This window comes from Rhineura floridana, chromosome 8, assembly GCF_030035675.1.
Source record: "Rhineura floridana isolate rRhiFlo1 chromosome 8, rRhiFlo1.hap2, whole genome shotgun sequence".
In the NCBI taxonomy this organism is placed as follows: Eukaryota; Metazoa; Chordata; class Lepidosauria; order Squamata; family Rhineuridae; genus Rhineura; species Rhineura floridana.
The window spans coordinates 110,516,914-110,523,932 of record NC_084487.1 but is presented as its reverse complement, the minus strand read 5'-3'; the positions used below and the strand labels follow the sequence as shown (position 1 = coordinate 110,523,932).

Sequence of the window (7,019 nt, the reverse complement as noted above, 5' to 3'; positions counted from 1 at the left end):
CCCCCCTTCCACCACCTCCTGACTCCGTGTGTTCTCCGCGGTTCGCTGCGGAGAAACGGCAAAGACAGGAAGGGGGAGGGGAGACAAGAAGGGCCGGAAGAGAGAGAGGGGAAAACAAGCGCACAACACGACAATCAACCAACCGGCCCGAGACGGCAGTCGCCATTTCATATTACAACAGGCAGAACCCCCAGCGAGCAGCCCCACCAAGTGTCCTATAAAAAGAGAGAAAAATAGATAAACACCGGGATTAGACAAGGGAATAAAAAATAATAAAAACATCCACACACTCCACCATGGTCACAAGACATTTAATTGCCCTCCCTTTCTCACCCCTCTGTGCCCCATTACAGCCGCCTTCTCTGGGTCCAGTCGGGCAGCAGGCACAGCCTTTTTCACCTCAGCTTCTTGCTTCTACGGCGGCACCACGAACCCCCACAGACTCTCTTTGTGACCAAGCAAGGCGTGTTTGGGAGTGAGCTACTCTAGCCTGTTCCTAACTCCCTTCTTCTGCCACTCGATTGTCTCGGCTCCATCAAGACGGGGAAAAAGCTGCCAGCCCAGCTTTTATCTGGTGCCCCGAGTTTGCGCACTGAAGGAGGCTCACTCAGCCCCTGGTGGGCGTCGAATGAAAACCCCAGCCCGCCTCCCCTCCCTCACTCAGCTCTCGCTGGAGGGGTTAGAATCAAACGGCCGCAATCTAGGTCGATCGGTGTGTAGGCAAAAGTAGACTCGAACAAGGGAGGGGAGGAAAAGGAGATCGACGCTTAGCATTAACCGAAAAGGGGGCCGGACTTCTTATCCAGCATAGCGGCTTGTAACTGGTCCAGAGCCGGTTGCTGCACACGCATTCGTTTCCCTGTTGCATGCCTAAAGGGACATGCACAAAATGGAAAAAGCGGTTACCAGTTACCCATTTTGAGGTGGGACGACTGTTTTTCTCGTTGAGAGTAAAGGTCGATTTCGTCCACTATAGTAACCATTTGAGGAAGAGGATCTGAGATTTTCCCTTCGTTCGCACTTGCCCAGGAGTCACCGATCACAGAATTCCTCAGAAGGAACTCGTGCGCTGGCAGGCACTCTAGGAGACAAAGCTGCCTGAGCCGAGCCTCTCCGTGAGCCAAACAGACATTAGACTGGAATACTAAACACATTTACTAGAAAATAGGCACAATCTAACGGGACTTTCCTAGTGAATACATTTAGGTTCTCAACCTCTGAAGGGGCCGTTTCTGCCAGCTGCTGAAAGTTCTAACTTTTTTAAACTCAAGTCAAATATATGGTTTATGAGTACACAAACGGAGGGCTGTACCAGAGCCCGGAGAGGATACTTTTCACATTGCGACCCGTGCTGCAGACACTCGAGACCAGTGGCACTAAACTAGCTTGTTTTGTAGACCGTAGAGTCTGCCTCAACTCTAAACATACAGATGGTTTGAAGCAGTGATTACTCATCCTTTCTTAGCCAGGAGATCCTTAAGTCAGTCATCCAGCTTCCGCTTTGGCGATCGCCCTCCCTCTCCCCCCTCGTCTGAGATCTGAAGACCTGCACAGCCAACCTCAACACGACTCCAAACAACTCCTCGCCCATCCCTGCCTCGGCGTCTCCTTCCGGCAGTCCCAGTGATTCCCTAGAGCACAGCACCCCCTTTCCATTCTAAAAGGCTCTCCCCATTCGAGGTTGGGAGGATCTTCGCTTCTGTCGCCCCGTTTTATTAGTTTTCCTGAGAAAACCCTCCTGTTTCCCATTCCGGCTTTTGCAAAATGGACCCGATAGGGGGAGGGCTGCGGTCACGGGCACAAACAGAGCTCCAGCCCACAAGCAAAATGGCGGCTGTTTGGCTTCGCCCTGGTAACCCTGCCCCTGCCAGGCGGGGCGAGTGAACCCCGTGCAGTGGGAGGAAGGGAGGGGGAGAACAGACGCCATTTTCCCAGAGAGAGGCAGTGACATAGGAGGGAGCGTAGGCGGCTGCGGGGAGGGAGACACGGGAGCAAGAGCAGCAGTGGCGGCCGCGGCAGCAGTGGCAGTTAGGGGATTGTGCAGAGGTCTAGAGGCACAGACGGTTTTTACTTGGTCACCTTGAGTCTCTGTGCAGTGAGCAATCTTCGGGGTCCCTGCCATTGACCCTCCCCCCTTTCCCACAGGCTGCTGAGGGCTACGTCCTACTCAGACTAGGGACATCCGCAGTGGGACTGTTGCATTGTTTTGGTTGGGATAAGAGAGGGGCTCGGTTAAGGGGGTGCTGCTGCCTGGCCTGTGATAATTACAGGTGAGTTTGCCATTATCTTTATTTATTATGATTGCCATGCCCTGTGATGAGTGCCTAAGGGGAAAAGGGGGCCTTTTAAAAAGAACGGCTAAAAAGTGGCAGAGCACCTCACTACTTCTGGTGTATATGTGTGTATTGTGATCCCCATTCCGAATTCTGGATGTTCTTTTACTCTGGATTTTCACCTCCTCGCTCTGGGGGATTGACTTAAAAAGGGAAGGGAGTCGCTATATCTTGTGAATATGGCGCGTTATTGTAACTGGCGGAGCTGATGGGTGGTTGTGTGGGTTTTTTGGCAGTTATGCCAGCCTTCTACTTGATGTTTAAGAAAGAAATCGGAAGAGGTTGTTATGCGATAAAGCTGTGTATTTTTGTGGATCTCTAGTTTAACGAACAGACGTGGGGTTGTTGTTGTTGTTATTATTATTAAAGAGTTGAGGTTAATGAAGATAGGTTCGAACGCTTATTTTGTGTCCCTCGCCAGTATATTTGTTTTGTGGTACTAATATGGCTCGTTACGGGCCTAATCTCCCTTTCCACACACCCCCACCTCTTTTTATCTTCCATCTTCTCGTTTTTCTGATCTGTGGTGTAATACAAACAGCAAACAGTTCTGAAGACTTTCAGTAGCTATTTAAAAGGGGGGGTGGTAGGTGGAGGTTATTCCAGATCCCCATTTTTAAAATTGGTTGTACAAGGCTATATTTATAATCATCACTGTGTTACTTCTCCCTTCCGATTAACGTTAGCAGTCCTTCAGCGACACACGTAAAACCTTTTTCTTGAAAGGAGTTGGTGGAATAAACCCTATTGCTGCAGACATGGGGGAGGAGAAACAAACGGTCCACTGTGTAGTACTAAATAGGGTAGAAGAAACATAATATGGTCCAATTAGAAAGGTCCCGTACTTCTCAGCACTCATCACTGAGGAATGTGCGGTGATTCAAAGCCTAGTGGTTTTCAGTTAATGCAGATTGCTCTTTAGAACACTACATTTATAGTAAACAATCTGAATGTAAGACTGTTTTCTCCTCAGTTTATTTAATTACCTTTAAAGACATTAATAGTAGAATGCTTTCCCCTTGTTTAAAAGCATCTTTAAAAGAAATTAAAATAATTTCTGGAAACCTAGATAAACTGCAGAGAATGTTTGATGGCATACGTTATACTTTTAAAGTTACTTTCCATAAAAGTGGAGAAAAAACTGTAATTTCCCTCTTTTGTCCTTTAGAGATTCTAAAAATGGCGGCCCCAGGCTGATGTTGTGGTAATCTAATCAGCTCGGGTCCTCCACACCCCTTGCAGTGCATTTGTCTGCAGCACATTTATAGGCTTAATATGCTTAAATGAAAAAAGACTGTCATCTTCAAGTCATGAACAAAACGTATCTCGTCTTTACTACGATTAAAATGTTGTGCTCCACCTGATTAATTGTGTTGGCTATGTGTGTGAAAGGGAAATCAACGAGACCAGTCTTCCTAGGGAAGGGGAATGATGACGGACTCGTCTTGTGTGTATATGTTTGAAGTGAGTTCATATGCATGTCATACTAATCTTTTTACTTTTGTTTTTAAAATGGTGGACAAGTTTCTCTTGGCCTCTTAATATAGATTTGTGCCATAATGTCTAACAGTGGCATACAACCAGTATTAATATGAGAACATAACAATTTTAACATGACATTTCATTTGAGATTGTGATGGCACTATCAAACAAAATAATTTGTACTCTATTAATAGACTGTTGCTGCTAGACAGATTTTTCTGTGTTTTCCCCTCCCTCAAGGAATTATATGACAGATTTAAAATTCCCCCTTTGAGGGGGATGTTAAAGGTTCCGTGTCTTATGTGTAATGTGTCCACAGGATTTTTTCCTCATTCATGTGAAATACATATTTATCTGTGAAAAGTGACTTTTTAATGTGCTAATTGCCATTGAGAAGTGATGTATTAAAAAACAGTAAACATTATCATGCTGTTAATCTTCCTCCCATCTCTCTTTCTCTCTCCCCCCCCCCATTCCTGGTCTGTTGAATACAATTGAAAGCAACATGTTTCGGTAAGAGTGTATGGAAGTTTCAGTCAATTATATTTTTAATATTTTGCAGTTGGAATACATTGAGGGCCAAGTTTCAACTTCAATGTATTTGTGTAACATTCTGATTTTTAAAAGCCCAAAGAGTGGGTATTTAGTGGTAGACACCCCCCTCAAATTCTGGCAACATTAATTTACATATGTTAAGTTTTCACTGTGTTGTATATTGATAACCTGTTTCTTAGGCATGTGAAAGTGGGGCAGTGTATGCATTACATGACAGTTTGTGTATGCCTTCAATATGTTGTTATGCCAGCATGCTTTAGGCCTCACATGGTATAAAGCTGCAGTCCTTTATCCACTTACCAGGGAGTAAGCACCACTGAACTTAATTAGACTTGCTGCTGAGTAGATGCATATAGACGTATGCTGTTAGATTGTCCAGAAATACAAATCTAGTCAAAACTATTGGTGCTTTAATTATATATTTTAATATATTTCTTACTTTATATGGTCTCATAAATTCAGAACAATAAGATGATCCTTGATTATATTTTCATTGATTTCAAATGATTCATATTTTCATTTGAATCATGCATTTGTAATCCTCACTGAATTTTTGTGTGCCAAAAAATAAAGTGTGGTATCCAGCTAAGTCAGAGTAAACCCACTGAAATCAATACAGGTTCTGTAAATAAGTAGTATTTTATTTCTGAGGATTTTGTTCTTTCCTGATAGCAAAGTTCATTTATGTTACATTGGAGTCAATGAGTGCGATACAACTAAGTCAGAGTAGACCCGTTGAAATCAATTGACTTGATTTCAGTGGATCTAAAATGACTATGGCTTAGTTGGATACCACCCAGAGGATTTTATTTTATTTACTGCTAATGGTGGAAAAGAAAGTCAAAGTGGTGTAGTGGTTAGAGTGTTGGACTACGACCTGGGAGACCAGGGTTCGAATACCCACACAGCCATGAAGCTCACTGACTGACCTTGGGCCAGTCACTGCCTCTCAGCCTCAGAGGAAGGCAATGGCAAACCACCTCTGAATACCGTTTACCATGAAAACCCTATTCATAGGGTCACCGTAAGTTGAGATTGACTTGAAGGCAGTCCATTTCCATTTTCAATGGTGGAAAGATTTGGTTTGACCAAAATGGGATTCCAAGAGAACAGAATGTCATTTAAAATCACCAGTCAATCCAGTCTGTTAATAGAGAATTGAAGTCATTTTAAGGCCTTTGTTTTATATTGCCTGTAATGTAGAACTGCTGGTAACGTCGCATCCCACTGGTAGGTTCTGAACTGTTTGGCAGTTACTTATCTAAGATCCTTAATGTATGCATGTGTACTCTAAGTTCTACTTTGTTCAGTTGGGTTTACTCCCAAGCAGAAGCAGTTCACCTGGTAGTATGGAGCTGCAACGGCAGCTTCCTGGCAGATGTGTTGCGACTGCTTACTGGGGAGGGGCAAGGAGGTTGGCATGGTGTGGGCACATTGGCAGTGCCAATTCACCCCTCCCACCCGTACACCTGCGCTATGCTGATATCCTTGCTCCTGCCTCCCTTCCAATAAGTGGTGGTGACACCTACCAGAAAGTTAGCATTGCAGGTCTGCCCCACCAGAAAAGCCACTTCTGCTCTCAAGTGTTCATAGCATTGTAGGCTAAACGATTTTGTATTACAGATTCATTCCTTGAAATCAAAAAGTGGGCTTCAGAATATGTTCAAAGTATGACCTTTTATATCATAATACAGATTCACATGGAGTACAAGGGTGATATAAGTCTCCCAAATGTATAAAAATATGCAGTTAAGTCTAAAACGAAGAAAGTATATTATTGCAAGGGCCATTTGACTACATGTTGACCTTGGCAGAAATCTGAAGAAAACATAACTTTCACATAGTGTTGGCCATTCTGAAATGTATTTCAGCTAGTGAACCATGCTGTACGTTTCAACATGCTGCGGGTATTGGAAATAGGATTTAATAAAGTATTATATGGCCTGTATATTTTTAAAATGTGGAAATACGTTAATACATCTCTCTCTCAGAGCAATCATATGCATGTTTATTTAGAAGTAACTTCAGTAGCAAGCAGTGTGGTAGGGCAGAAGTGCTTGCTGTTGCTTACTGGAAGGGAGAGTGGGAGGGGTGAAGGTGTGGGGAGGCCGACTCTGTGCAAATGCACTCGCAGGAGCACCATATTGGCTTCAGTGCTGTGTTTGCACGGCACTGAACTCACCTCCACCTCACTCCTCCCACTTTCCCTTTCTCAGCTCAGTTGTTGGGAGGTTAGGTGAACACTGATGTCCCCCATCACGCTCTCTGCTACTGAGTAAGTCCTACAATATTCAATCCAGTTTATTCCCAGGAGACTGTGTATAAATCATTGATTTGAGCTTCAGTTGAAATAAGCTTTAGTACCATAAGTAAGGTGAACATTGGTTGAATTTTGAAACTTCTTTTGGGAAATAAACTTATTTTTGTAAATGCTGAATTATTTATTTATTTATTTTATTTTATTAAGCTTATATACCGCCCGACTAGCAACAGCTCTCTGGGCGGTGAACATTAAAAATACAATAAAAATAACACAAAACTGTACACAAAACTGTACAGTCTAAAATCAAAATATAATAATTTACAATTAACAGGAATTAAAATGCCTCAGAGAAGAGAAAGGTTTTAACCTGGCGCCGAAAAGATGAT

At 43.5% G+C, this 7,019-nt stretch overlaps 1 protein-coding gene across 5 annotated transcripts in view; it reads left to right on the top strand.

The window, feature by feature from the left end:
* Positions 1–876: 876 nt before the first annotated feature.
* The window catches only part of KMT2E (lysine methyltransferase 2E (inactive)), a 77,003-nt gene continuing 70,860 nt past the window's right edge, over positions 877–7,019 (top strand). For 2 of the 5 annotated variants that reach the window (XM_061640428.1, XM_061640427.1), the window contains exon 1: positions 878–2,270. The gene's annotated coding sequence lies outside the window, so the exon portion shown is untranslated. Of the gene's footprint in view, positions 2,271–7,019 lie in introns of all 5 variants that reach the window. The other 3 variants (XM_061640429.1, XM_061640430.1, XM_061640432.1) reach the window with 2 other exon arrangements.